Source organism: Pseudorca crassidens, chromosome 12 (genome assembly GCF_039906515.1).
Source record: "Pseudorca crassidens isolate mPseCra1 chromosome 12, mPseCra1.hap1, whole genome shotgun sequence".
In the NCBI taxonomy this organism is placed as follows: Eukaryota; Metazoa; Chordata; class Mammalia; order Artiodactyla; family Delphinidae; genus Pseudorca; species Pseudorca crassidens.
Genome location: NC_090307.1, coordinates 54428099 through 54442897, shown reverse-complemented (window position 1 = coordinate 54442897; position 14799 = coordinate 54428099). Strand labels below are relative to the sequence as shown.

The 14799-nt window shown below is 44.5% G+C and overlaps 1 protein-coding gene across 2 annotated transcripts in view; it reads left to right on the top strand.

The window, feature by feature from the left end:
• Positions 1-14799, top strand: part of COLEC12 (collectin subfamily member 12) — a 187232-nt gene that overhangs the window by 97067 nt on the left and 75366 nt on the right. The window contains exon 1 of one of the 2 annotated variants that reach the window (XM_067699559.1): positions 3674-3908. The exons of the other annotated variant lie outside the window; for it this stretch is intronic. The gene's annotated coding sequence lies outside the window, so the exon portion shown is untranslated. Of the gene's footprint in view, positions 1-3673; positions 3909-14799 lie in introns of those variants that run through there. 2 annotated transcript variants of the gene reach the window in all.

Below are 14799 nucleotides of genomic sequence, written 5' to 3'. Positions count from 1 at the left end.
GCAGCAAGAGCTGGGGACAGAGGAGAAGGATCCTTTTGAGTGAGCTGCTCCGCAGCCCCCTCTTCCTGGCCACACACACCCACTGGGTCTCTAGTGCCGGGGTCACCCCCCCCCAACCCCCGCCAGCTGTCTGAAGTTCATTCTGTCAGTAGCATCTTACACTTGGCCTGAGACCAGCAGGGTAGAAAATGTCCTCGACCTCAGACTCTGTTGTGCATTTTCCAGGATGGCATTTTGGGTTTGGGTTGTTTTGGGTTGTCTTGTTTGGTTGGTTTTGCTTTTTTATAATAGTGCCTTGAGCTGCTGATAGAGTAGCCTGGTTTCCATGGGTGGCCCTGAGATGCTTGGCATTATTTGGACCTACTCTCTTGTCTTAAATTAGTAACAAGATCAGAGGAATCTGGATATGTTTAGGTTAGGTTTCAGGTCTGGATACTGCATATAGGCTGGCATTTGATTCTTTCCTTCTTGTCTTATTTAAGTCCACGGGTATATGAACACCTCCAAGTAGCGAGAAAAGAGGCAGCATGTAGATGAGAGCAAAGCCATTAGCTTACATATCTCCCGCCGGCCCAGAAAACATGGAGGTTTTGCCTGTCTCTGTTCCTGTCTTTTGTTGGCTTCAATGTCAGTTTTCTTCTCGTTCTTTATATAATTATTGACTTCTATGAATTTCACTGTGGATGCCACTGAGTTGGATAGTTCAGTGTATAAGCTAACTTAGAGTCGGCTTATGGTTAACTAACTCCTCCCTAGCTTGAACCCTCCTTTCCCATCCTGAGGTTTTCTGGACCTTGCTACAGGCAGCCACCCACCCTTCCCCCAGGGCCCTTCCCTGCAGCAGGACCCACTGAGTGAGCAGAGCTGCTCCCACCTTCCCATGGAGCCTGGGTAGGACGGCCGGTTGTTTTCAAGCATTAGAGAAAAGTCTTCACTGGCAACAGTGGAGAAATCTGCTGACTTGGAGTTTTTACCATAGAAGTGGGCGGAAAGGGAATGGGCTGCTTGTTCCTCTCACCTTGACGGTGGTAGCAACATCCCTCTAAAACTAGCAGTTGGGACCCTTGAGATTGAATGTGCCTATAGCAGCTCTCATTTTTTCAAACCCAGAATGGGGTGACAAAAATCAGTTTACTGGAGGTGTTAAGACTGTAGATATTACTGTTGCCAGATGAGAGGCAGCACGGGCCAATGGGAGGAGGAACGGCATGGTTCCCTCCACTGTCTCGTGGTTCCCATGCTTCCCTGACCTTCTGTGGAGGAAAGACGTGTGAAGACAGGCCCCGATTTGGGTTGCTTTAAACCTAAGAAGTTAGGTCGTATACCTTACCTGCTTCCCTTTAGAGGCATTTGAGACACTGGGACATGTTTGGTATCTGTCGCTTCCCTTCCTTTGTTGGGAAGTGCTCTAAACCAGAAATGATGTAGATGTGGAATCAACTGTGAAAGTAGCATTTTTTTGGCAGCCCCCAAAAAAGCTCCCTCTGCTTTTTTTTCCTGACCTGTTACTAACCCTGAGTGAATGAATGGGCCAGTCTTTAGTCTTTTGTCTCCAAGTTTTCCAATTCAAAGGCATGGAGTGTCCTGTGTCTGGTTCCTTGTGCCTGGTTGAATGTATTTACCAGTTGTATTATCTAGTTTTAACCTTGACAAAAGGGACACATGGCTTGAAAAGACTCCTATAAAGGAACCATGGATTAAAGATAACACTCTAACCATACAGTTCCCAAGAAAACCGAACAAAAATGGCAGAAGTAGCCCTCCTGCTACTCCCACTGCAGAATGTTTGCCAACCACACTACAAGGTCACAGTGTTACAAGGTAGAAACAGTGGCAATCTAATTTGATTTAATAAGCAGTTGGCCAAAAACCTCCAAAAATTTTAAAATGTCACTGGGAACCTGGATGAAAATGTACATGTATAATGGTTATGATAAATCTCAAAATCTATTTTGTGCCTTGAACTGTTAAATAATGGTAATAGCCTGTGTTGATAATGTATATGTTAACAAATAAAGAATAAAAAAAATAATAAGGGGCTTCCCTGGTGGCGCAGTGGTTGGGAGTCCGCCTGCCGATGCAGGGGACACGGGTTCGTGCCCCGGTCCGGGAGGATCCCACATGCCGCGGAGCGGCTGGGCCCGTGAGCCATGGCCGCTGAGCCTGCGCGTCCGGAGCCTGTGCTCCGCAACGGGAGAGGCCACAACAGTGAGAGGCCCGCGTACCGCAAAAACAACAACAACAACAACAATAAAAATAATAAGGATTTGGAGGATATATGTTCAAAATGCTTAGAACCCACTGCGCTAGGAAATGGCATCTTCTGAGGTTGATGGTCAAAGGTTGGTGGCATGTTCAAAGGTAGAGGTGGCCTCAGAGGACAGGCCTGCCTGCAAAATCTGAGGGAAGATACAAGCCACTGATGAGAAGAGTGGGGAGTACGTTCTGCACAAACCAGGAGGACAGGAAATCTCCCATCTTTCCAGAGATACTCAGAACTAAGGAAGGACCCAAGGAAAGTGGACGCCACCTCACCAAAGGAACCAGTTCCGTCTAGGAGGTGCTTCTAGAGCAAAATGAATACTACAGGGTCACCTGGCCAGATGGAAGCCCATCGGGTCTAGATAACTCATGCCAGCCTCTCCCTGCAGAGGTCCAGCATTCCGAGAACACAGACAGGGGTACATGGTAGACTTTTATTCGAGCCTTTGGCCCCTTGCATTTTAACAGCCTGGTGTGGCCTTTTCCAGTTAAGGTGAACACACTTTAGAGTGTCCATCACTTTTCAAGATTTCTGGAAAGGAAAGGCTCCTGCCAGTGCTGCAACATTCATTGGTGCAGGTTTTGCTTTGCATAAAGGCTCCCAGAAGGGCTGAGCTGACTGGAGGGGTCACCTTTTTATAACTTACACAAAGGCACCTCTGTGGACCCGCTATGGCCATGACCTTGCTGTGACTTGTGGCCGACTAGAGCCAAAATCAGAACAACAAAAAAAAAAGATCCAGCAGACAAAATGCTAAGTCTGATGAATTTTCACTTTTCAACCCGGAGTGTGGCTTGGTATAGGCCACGGTTAAGTAGGTTCATGCTGCACTCCCTTTCAGTGTTGTTAGAGAGGCTGCTTGAAATCAGATTAGGTGGTGGCGAGAAACCCAGGTGAAAAGTGTGCTGCAGTCACCAAGCTCTCTCCCAGAGACTGCAGGCATTTGGAAAAAAGAATGAGTACTTTGATTTTGTTTTTTGACCAAGGCTTTTTTTGGAGGGGTTGCACGCATGCCGTTTGCTTCCAGAAACTAACAAGCCACATGTTCCCCATTAGTTACATGTGGCCACTCTTTCCCAAACACTTTCTCTTTGGGCTCCTCACCAAAGAAGGAGAAGCATTCATTGTGACTGGGGCTGGGAAGTGACAAGAGAGCTCCGTGGAGGCTGACACGGGTGTCACCTCCATTTGTGAAGCTGGTAGCAAAGTCATCAAACCCAGCCGGGACCGGCTCCTTGGCCGTGTGCTCAGGGTTGCATAGGACCTGTAAATTGCATGGTAATGGCCGGCGCCTCAGCAGGAATAGACATGTGCTTTGAGTTTTCCCAATGAGTCAGACGCACGCCGCGAGATAAATGCTGATTGCAAGCAGATGTGACGTGCGCTTTTTAAGAGGGACGGGCAGAGGGGGATCGTGTATTGGCATCTTCCACACTCTTTGAGATGACGGACTGACACTTAATGGAGTCTGGTCCCTTAACAAGAAACATTGCGTGGTGGGTGATTTCCCCCCCTCCACCTCCCACCCCCGACACCCTTCTTTCTTCCGTAAGAGGAATCTACATTTTAAGCCTTAAATGTAAACGTGTTCTGGCTCCAATTTGTCGGCTGACTCTAATCGCCTCGGAACTTACATAAACTCTAGGTGAGTAATTTCCCCAAGTACGGTGCCCCCCTTGGAATGTGTGTGCTGTGAACTCAGATTAAACTTTTAACCTCACATTTTTCTGGGAAGGATTATTATCCGTGTTTTTACTGTTTGAAAAAAAGACAATCAGAAACTCAAAAATGTCTAGTGTTCTTTCTGTGGTTGAGTTGGTACACCTCTCACGAGCCTGCCCTTTGTGTTGTGTGTGCCGAGAGATCGTGGACACCCTTGGCCCCTAAAATTGGGGATGAGACAGCCTGTTGTGGCAGAATTGAGACTGTAAGGCACGGACACTCTCGCCTTCCTTGTGACACTCCCAACTGAACTGTGAACTGTTTGTAGGGCCCTGTGCCCTCCCACCTCAACTGCAGAAATCCCGAGTGTCTTTCTGCTGATGCACGCCATGTCCTGTTGCCAAGTGACCTACATAACACGTTCGTCAGCAGAGCAGGAGGTCTGAGTCTTAGGTTTCTGCTGCATTTTTCCACACTTGGCTTTCAATCACCTCATCTCCTTCCAGCAACTGGGTCAGTGCTAGGCTCTCCCAGAGTGTTTGTCGAACCAGTACCAGACGCCAAGCTTGAAGATACAGCATCTCTTTACAACCTTAGTCCCTTACTCGTTAATCACTTGCTGGGTCTATCAACTAAGTCTGTTAGCCCTTTAATGCCAGAGTTTTTTGGACTGAGTTGGCATCAACGTGGAAACAAATGGACTGGCTTCTTCTCCCAGGAGCTTCTGGTTATTTGTACTTGCTTTTTGTTGGATGCCTAAAAAGAGGCAGCTGGTATGGTGTCCTGGGAGGAACGGTGGGCTGGGGGTCCAGTATTGGTTCTGCCGCCTTGGTCTGTGTGGCCTTGGTCAAGTCATTGTATCTGACAGGGCTTCAGCTTGTGCATTTGTAAAATGGAGGCGTTGGATTCAGTGGTCTTCCTGTTGAAACAGTAATAATCCCATTAGTTTTATTGGCAGATTTCGAAGGAAAGCAAACACCAAAGCAAGAGGCAAAAATGGGAAACCTTCAAGGTAGAAAGTAACTGCTTGTCGTATTGAACATTGCTGTGCAAGGCCCTTTTAATATGTCGCGATGCAGCATTCTGCTGAGAACACTGTGATGCTCTTTTCATGTTCTATTTCATCATCCTAAGAATATTCTGGATTCTTGAGCAAACGAGAAACACTATTCTGGCACTGGAAGAACAAAGGGAGGCTGGAGAAGCATCGTTTCCACCCCAGTGTTTGGAAAATTGATTGAGTAATTGGTTTCTGGTGTTAACTTTCCTTTGCACTCATATGCATAGATATTTGCCCCCAGGATACCAGGCTGCCTCCCATCCCCCTTCCTGGGCCTCTGTCCTCTAGAATCACAAACCAGAATCAGCTGCACTTTTTTCTGTTTCTGGCTTCCCATGATTGCTGTTTTGGTGTTAGCCTCACCAATGGCAAACAGCTGAAACTGACCAAGTAGCAAAGGCCATAGGTGGATGCGGTGGGAGCATCCAGGTATTGCCGTCTCTAGAAGAGAGTTGGAGGATTGGGGTCTGCTCTGAGGACTGGTACCCCACCTTCTGGAAGACGGCATCACCTGCACTTGTGCTTCTAGCAGCCACCACCAGGTTGTGAATGTTGAAATGCATTTTGTTATCAACCTTGGTAACAAACATCAGAAGGGTCCCACGTGCTGGTGCTGGAACAGGAGCTCTCATTTACTCATTAATTTTACCAATGTTTGTGGAGGACCTGTTGTACATCTGGAACTTTGTATCTGGAGATACAAAGACAAGTGCAAATGGCATTGCCTTCCAGGGGTTTATGATCTAGCAAAGGACAGAGGGGTGTACCTGGTCTACTGTATAATGTATGTGATAAGCTGATGGTGTGGATGAAAAGCTGGGCAGGAACAGAGATGGGGACTCTTGCGTTCTGCCAGGCTTTTGGTTGACTGAGAGACAGGCAGAGGGTATTCCAGGCAGGGGAACCTACATAGGCAGGTGTAGAACAACACGAAAGAGCACAGCACCGTGAAGGCGTGACGTGGCTCAGTGTGACTGGAGCACAGATTCAAGGTAAAAAGTGGCCAAAGACAAGGCCGGAAAGGCAGATTGGGATCTAGAAGAGGCTTATGCAGGGCCAATGAGTTCCATACACATTTGTTCTCAAAAAGATTCGGGGCGGTTTACCCCAACACACACTACATAGAAAAGAAATTAAAGTGTAGGGAATATAAGGGATGAAAAATAATATAAGACCATGAACAGTTAGTTCATATAGAGTTTATGTACCGTTAGTTGTTAGGGGTTGGACAGAAATTGACTCTGAGCTTCCTAGATGCCAAAGCAAAAAGGGAACTGTGAACTTTGCTATACCCATATGAGAAAAAGCCAATTGCTCAAAAGAAACAGGCTTTTGCTGGAACTAAGAGCCAAGGGAAATTTCTCCATTGATTCTCATCGAAGGCTCAGTGTGGGGACACAGTGGAAATATCTTCCCTGCACTAGCAATTTTTATAGGACTGTTTCTTGTAATGTCCCTCAATGCAAGCCAATGGCATACTGCCAAAGTGTAATTCAGTAAAACCAGCTGAACACAGGGCCAGAACGATTCAGCCTAAGCCTGCAGCTTTTCCGTGGTTTGGCTTGGTGTGCGGATACAATTTAGGGTATCTAGAGAAATAGAAGTTCTTCATATCTTTTAGGCAATCATCCATGAACATTATTTCTTACAATGGGGCCCTTAAAAAGTATTGGACGGCAGGCAGTGAACTTGAGCTTCCATTCATTGGCAGAGACCTCAAGAACAAAAGAATTTGAACTTTGGGTTATGTAACAAAGAAAAACAATATTTTTCCAAAGATGTTTAATCATGGAAGGAAAGTAATTGGTTATCCTGGACTAATAGTGCAATCCCATGGCTCGGCTCCAACTGACCTGGAATTGAGGCTGGGTTGCTAAGTAGAGTTCCCTGACCTGCCGGCATGTGTATTGCTGTGAATCTAGGTTGAAGGTGGTAGCATAAAAAGTCCTCACAGAAGTAAAGCTGTGGGTTGAGCATCTTTTGAGATTTGGTTCTTTTCCTTAGCAGCTAAAGTAATTGTGTGAAGTGCAAACCTAGGTTCAAGAGGCTGATGCGTGTGTGTGTGTTATGTGTGTTGCTGCGGTCTCAGAAGGCCTGTGGCATTCACCGAATAGCATCTAAGGTAAAAGTGTAAATTTTGCCGAACATAAATCAATCCCAAATATTTATACAACATGGTACAACTCGTAAAATGTATTCCCATTGTTCCCATCCAGTATCTAAGTTGAATTGCATAAAAACCTTGAGCAGGCCTGGTATGATTATCCCATCAGACAGATGTGAAAACAGAGGCTTGATCAAGTTGGCATGGATGCGAGGTGGGAGAATCAGGATCGTAACCCAGGTCTTTCGATTTAAGTATAGTTATTGTTCTACCTTCCCAGGCCCAACTGACTTACCCAAAGGACCAGTGAACTGTAGGTTACGATGACCATGCTCAGCAGCCACCAGGCTAGAGTAGCGCCTGTTGGGAAAAATTCCAAACACTGTAGGGTTGGAAGGCTCACTGCAGTTAACTCAGAAAAAATTTCAACTCCTTAGGCCGGAATGCTAAAGGGAGGCATCTGTTCATGGGAGGATGAACACTCTCTAGTTCCTGGACCCCACGCATGGCCCCAGGTATACACTGGTCAGAGACAATGCAAGGATCTGTTCTTTCACCCTTCTATTTACCAAACATACATACATGTTGCCATACATGAGTGTGTGGATGGTGTAATGCAAGAGTAGCTTCAAACATTGGAGAAACTTTAAATAATCTTACCTATTGGTATTCAGTGATCAAATCTTCTCAAAGCTAACTCATTGTAAATATGAGTTTGAACTTGAACTCTGTATGTTGTAATAATTGCTTTTCAGAGTACTCTACTTAAGTGGAAGCGTTGCCACCTCTTTTCTACTTATTCATTGAACATCTAAAGAGCTAACTCGTATCTAGTTACTTTGGTGTTACTTTTGTGGATATAGACTGTTTTCACTTGATTCTCCCTGAAAATACAAAGAGGGGGTGAAATTCAGACATCAATGCCACTGCTGATACAATGCACTAAATTGTAAGCTAGGGTCCCAAAAGACAGCATTCTCCTCCGGATCAGCAAAATTACTTATAACTAGAGAGCCACAAGCACGCAAAAGGATGATTTCAGTATAGCACCAAATATCCCCAGTTTATAGTCAGGGAGGAGATTCCAGATCTCAGAATGGTGGGCAGACCTGGTAACTCAACACATGTTATGTATTCACTAAAAAACCGAGACGCTTTTGATGCAGTTACTTGCCAAAGGTTCCCAAAAGCAACCCATCCCCAAACTGATCAGGATGAAATGTTCCAGAATGTTCTTCCCTGTTCTCTGTTAGGGTACACACATTACCACTTACCTCTTTCCAGGTGGCACCTGCACACACTCCCAAAATGAGAGGATACGTCATCTCCTGAGTCTCTTTCAGTTCAAAACTTGAGAGTTTACTGGCTCTACAAGACGAAGGCAGCTACACACCAAAGAGCCTGCTTCTCTCCAGCCTCCCAAATTGTTAGAGTTTATGTTAATTCAGTGGAAACAAAAGCCTTTGACAGCCAAACTTGAGACTGCTTTGGGAAATCCATTGTTTAGAAATGGCTTTGCGATACAACTGGAAATTCAGGTTAAAAAAGAAAGAAGAACAAAAGAAAAAAAGAGTGGAACCAGTTCCCTGTCAACACAGCTCCCTGCACGGTTGGTTACTTCCTGACAAACACCAGTTTGCTGCTGTGGGGACAATGTGTGTCCCACCAGTGTAGCAGCAAGGGGTGTCCAGGTGCCTTCTCTGACCTGCTGCTAAACAGTGACAAAAGCATTAGGAAAGCAGAGCCTTCTTCACTCTCAGGGATTATAGCACATGTGCCAAAGGAGTCCTTGCCTCTGTTATCGTTTTCATCTTTGACCACAGAAAAGAGTCATTTGCTGAATGATCCTTAGTGCCAGGAAATAGATAATGGAACGTCTCCAAAAACCTCTGGGTCCCAGAGAGTAGTTTCTGCTTCAAAAAATTCCAATTCAAGTTTCTCATCTTGCTTCTTGTTCAAAAATAGCTCACAGGGGGAAAGGTGTAGGCCATCTCTGCTTCCATAACAAACCACGGTTTGGGTAACAGGACTCGCTTCCCTTCCCAGATTTTGGGAGCATCTGAGGCCTGCTCTTGGAGAATGCAGATGTGATTGAGAGCAGTGTCTCCCCCTGCTGGGCAAAGCACTTCCGGGTCCTGGAAACTGCCACAGGTTGAGGTGGCACCTGTGAAACAAGAGTCTGGCAGTGTGTTCGCGCAGTGTTTTGTTTTCTTTTGTTTTTATTTGTGCTTTTAGTGTTAAAGAAAAAAATTCTGTTGGGAGCTTATCTTTGATCTTTCACTTAGAACAAAAGCCACTCATCAGAAAGCTATAGATGAGGTTTGCGGATACCATGGCGGAAAATGAATTCCCATTTGTGGCCTGATCTGTGAGTGGGATTCTGACCACGAACGAGATTTCCACATCCACTGGCCAGGCTCGGGGATTAGCAATTTTTCAGAAGTACCACGCCAAGTTTCCAGCTCTATTCTTCAGGCTTGAGTCTGTGGGTGGCACTGAGTGAGTTTGATTCTCTCCGGGAGTAGGGTGAGGGAAGGGGAGGATTATTCTGAATTAGTGGAGGAAGACCAGGGATGACTTTATTTGTGACTTGTGGTTGGATTTAAGAAACTCAAAGGGCGCTTTAGGACCTACAGCGCTCTCATTTTAAAAATTGGCTGTATAGTTTTCTGTAGCATGGCTCTGTGTGTGTACGGGTGGGGTGTGTGTGAAATAGATATATGTATCTTGCTTTTCAAACATTCTTTCCCAATTCTCCTTAAAATAAGTTCCTTTCCAAAGTTATATTGGCTGAAAGTGTATCAGTATAAATTCAATGATAACAGTAAGCTCATCTTTTCAGTTGTTAATACTCTTAGGAGAGTTGTGGTGAGTTGGTCTGTCTTCACACTAAATTGTGAATAATGTGATCATGTTGCTTTCCTTCTAACGCCTGGCTTACACGCTGTCCAGGAGAGGGAGTGTATGTTGTCAGATGAAGAGGTACTCGGAGCGAGGAATTTCCAGTAGCTGGCAGGCACATGAGCCTATGAGGACTTCATAGGCAGAAAGGGTACTCAGAAGAAAGAAGGGCAATGCAGAGATACAGGCAGGAGGCCTCCAAAGATAAACTTCTACTCTGTTGAAAATGTGAACAAAGCTGACCCTGGTTTGGGGAGGGAAGGTGTGTGCTCTCCCAAGGGTTCTTCGACCAAACAGAAAGGGAGATAAAGGTAGGTGAGAATCTTATAAGCACAGTCAGTTACGGCAACTGCTGATGTGTCAGCTCCCGTTCAGATTTCCCTGGGAAACAGATATTGTGGCAAAAGCTAGTTTTCATGTCACGTTAATTAGTTGCCAGGAATACCTTCAGTTGTTTCCCCAGCACAGCCCTGTTTAGTCCATGTTTCTGACATACCGGCTGTCTCGGATATGAGTGGCCACAGGTAGTTAATGAAATGACTTCAGCGTATTTAAACGGACGTTTACAAACTTCGCTGGGTGTGTGGTTGACATCTGGGGAAACCCACACACATACAAAAACTTTGAGTGACTCTCTCTATAAAGAGGCCGGTGGGTGATTGTGCGCTCCCACTTGGAAGCCACGTGTGCATGCACAGTAATGGTGGCGCCATGCTAATTAAGACTAATGGCCGAAAGAGCCTTTGCCGATGATCCAATTAGGTGGATGGAGTTAGAGATTACACAGATAACTCTAAGACATCAGTCTAGTTCAATTTTACAAGGCCTATATTTAAAATGAGGTGGTATTTGACTATAATAAAATAGTATAATAAGTCGTTTACTAGGTCTTGCCGTTGTGGAAGCTGAGGGCTACTAACAGCCTTAAAAGTTACCGTTTAAGCTGGATTTTTTGGTTTCAAGGACTAATTATGTTGATGGCTTATTACCAAGTTCTTTTTGTTTCTTATGCCTCCTGCTGTCCAGTTGAGACTGTTTTACAGTTCATTAGCCCCTTGACTAGAAGGTAGAATGGAAGAAGATAAAATTCACATCCTTCTGCCTAGCAGCAGATCTGGTACGCTATTTTGTGGAGAAGATACTGAACCTGTTGATGAAAACAGACCTTTGTGTTCCCGTGGATTAAATTTTCCTTTGATTTCCCCAGATTCCTGATGTTGGAGAGAGCTAATAATTAGCTGAACTGATTATTTCTTGGTAGGGTAAAAAGTAAAGTCAGCAAGCTTCTGCTTTATATAACATTAATTTTGTCACATGTAAGGAAAAACACTGATAAACCCAACAAGATAGTGAAGCTTTTAAAAATTACACATGGTTTGTACTGTGGTTATACTCATCAAACTGAGCTTTGCTTAACTCTGTAAACGTTGTCAACAAAGAGTCTGAAATTTCCCAGAGCACATTATTTTTAATAATATCACACTCCAGTGTGACATGGAAAAACATCGCCAAGAGATTGCTCTATGGCATAGAAGCCTTCAAACATTTAAGTAGGGAGAGACAAATCACAGTGTTTTACTGGTGGAAATTTCCTCATGAGGCTTAGACTATGAGCAGAAGTTTCTCTGCCTCTTACCATTAAGCATGGATTTGGGGGAGAAAGAGGGGGTAAGAGGATGAAAAAGAGCCAGGAAGGGTGCTGGAGCCTCAGTTCACTGCTTTTTCGAAGGCACCCCTTCTAGTCACTGCTACACGATCAATTCCTCAATGTGCTCTTTAGTTTCATGTCCTGATACAAGAGAACACCAGCTTAAAGCAGGATATACTTTATCCCTCTTGGAAAAAGAAATAACAAATCATTAAGGCCACAGCTCACAGGGGCCCAAGTTTATTGGCAATAAAAGGCAGCTGTGCTGACAACACTACCAATTAATCTGCCAAAAGCAAGCATGTCACTGTTAGAAAACAGAGCAGGAGGCATCCAGGGATCTATATAAAGCGTAGACACCAATCTTAAACAACAGGGGCAGCAATGTGGCACCCACCCTGCAGCAGATGGAGTAAGTTCTGCATTCTTTGTCCAAGAAAACTCCTTACTATGTAGAAAAACCCCCAGCCTGAGTCAGGTATACACCTGGCCTCTTCCCGAGGCACTGGGTCCCTCAAAGGTGCTGGTAGGAACAGAAAAAAATATTTGGGAGTTAAATTTTTTGAGCACCTTGGGCATTTTCAGTTATGTTATTTCACTCAGTCTTCACAATTACACTGCTGAGGAAGTATAAGCATCTTAGTGTCCACAGGTGAGGAAACTGAGGCACGGAGTTTCTCAATTCAGGTCTCCCTGGTTCCCTTATCCATTCTTCTCCCATGACAACGTGTATTTACAGATGAACCATCAAGAAATGCTTGATCTAGACCTGGCTGCCATGAGTTCATGGTGTGACTTTGGGTAAGTCTCATAACTTCCCTGAGCCTCAGGTTTGTATCTGAAAAATAAGAGGTTATTGTTGCAAAACTATACATGCTCTTACCATACGAGCCAGCAATCACACTCCTTGGTATTTACCCAAAGGAATTGAAAACCTGCATCTGTGTCCACACAAAAGCCTGCACACAGATGTTTATATCAGCTTTATTCATAATTGCCAAAACTTGGAAGCAACCAAGTTGCCCTTCAGTAGGCGAATGGATAAATAAACTGTGGTACCAGCAGATGATGGAATATTATTCACCACTAAAAAGAAATGAGCTATTAAGTCATGAAAAGACATGGATGAAGCTTAAATGCACATTAAGTGAAAGGAGCCAATGAGAAAAGACTACATACTTTATGATTCCAACCATATGACATTCTGGAAAAGGCAAAACTATGGAGATAGTAAAAAGATCAGATGTTGCCAGGGGATATGGGGGAGGGAGGGACGAACAGGCAGAGCAGAGGATTTTTAGGGCAGTGAAACTACTGTGTGTGATACCATTATGATGGCTACGGGTCATTATACATTTGTCCAAACCCACAGAATATACAACCCCAAGAATGAACTCTAATGTGAACTATGGACTTTGGGTGATGATGTGTCAATGCGGGTTTGTCAGTTGTAAGAAATGTACCATCTGGTGGGGGCTGTTGATAATGGGGGAGGCTGTGCATGTGGAGGGGTGGGCAGGAAGTACGTGGAAAATCTCTATCTTCCCTTCAATTTTACTGTGAACTTAAAACTACTCTAAAACATGAAGTCTTAATTTTAAACAAATTTAAATGAAAGGATAGAAACTCAAAGGTCTTACTGAAGTGCTTCTCCAACTTTAATGAGCATGGGAATCACCTGAGGATCTTGTTAAACTGCAGATTCTGACTCAGCAGGTCTGGGAGAGGCCTGAGGGTCTGCATCTAACAAGCCTCAGGTGATGCTGATGCTGGTGTAGGAAAGGAGATCATAGAGCATCATCACCCTGGGATTCCAAGATGGCAGCCACCACGTCTTCCACTCATCGCTGCAGGCTTGCGTTTGGTAGGTGCCTTGCATACTTGGTTTTCAATAATGTTAGAGACGTTGGATCTGCTTAGTAGAGTAAGTGGCTCAAAGTAAGGGAAGTTTTTAACTTTAGCTGCTCAGTGATTCTGCAGTTCCCTGAAGGCTCCATCCTTCAAGGGCCAAACCAGAGCCTGGCCTTCTCCTCTACCCCCACCCCACCCCACCCCATGGCAGAGTCCCTGATAATCCTTTCTCCACAGTGGGCTTATTCACCCTACCTCTATCTAGCCACAGCTCAGTCTGATTGACATGTTCCAGAATGAGACCAACCTTAAAGGACACCTGGTAAATACCATTAAGAAGCACCTTACTCTTCCAAAGATTTTATTTATTTTTGCAGTTTAAATCACATCCTCCCCATGTACACTGTGACATGTAAAGTTTCTTCCTCCATTCTGACACCCCTCTTTGTTCTGGTAACCAATACAGCACTTTATTAGCCGTCTATGATGGCTTCATGCATTTTTTCCTTGTGCAGTGGTAGTTACTGCTCTTAGGAATGGTTGCAGAGGCCAGAGGCCAGATTTTCATAATCTCTATGGGGAAACATAGTCATAAACTCAAGACAAAAATATGGCATGAATTCAAAACTTTTTCTTTCTGTCGTTTTTTTAAATCCCATTTTAAACCACTTGTTTAGAGTTGGATCTAATTAGAGTATTTCAGAAATAAGGGCTTACTGTGTTGAACCTATAAAGAAGCGGCTACTATTTTTTTAACCTGATCTTTTCTTATAATGCCCAAAAGGACAACACTATGTATTTTGTACCACTGTCAAGGGACAAAGACAGCTCCAAATATTTGACCTAGATAAACAGATTACCATTCATTTCATCTGAAAATATAGGGATAATTAACTTGGACAACCATATAAACAGCAGGGGTCTCCTCCTGAGTGTCTGCCTTCTTAAATCAGCAGATAGCCTCCCAGAGGGCTGCCACAGCGGGGCCATTCAGCTGCCTCTTTTATTGCTCTATTTCCCATTGTTCTAATGAACTGTATGGTATTGTGGAAAGAACTTCTGGGCATTTCAGTCTTCTGGGGTTTATTCGTAAGTCCCAGTCCACTCATGTTTATCCATTTGGTAAGGTTTATAATGGATTTGTTCTCCTGAGTTAAACAAAATTTTTTTTCTTCACTGTGCAAAGTTGTGATTTAGTCCATTATTAGTCACTGAGCCCTTGGAATCAAAGACATCTGGAATCACAGAGTTACAGCGGACCCGAAGGGTCACGTGGTCTAATCCCCTGTCCGATGCCTGATTTCCCTGTA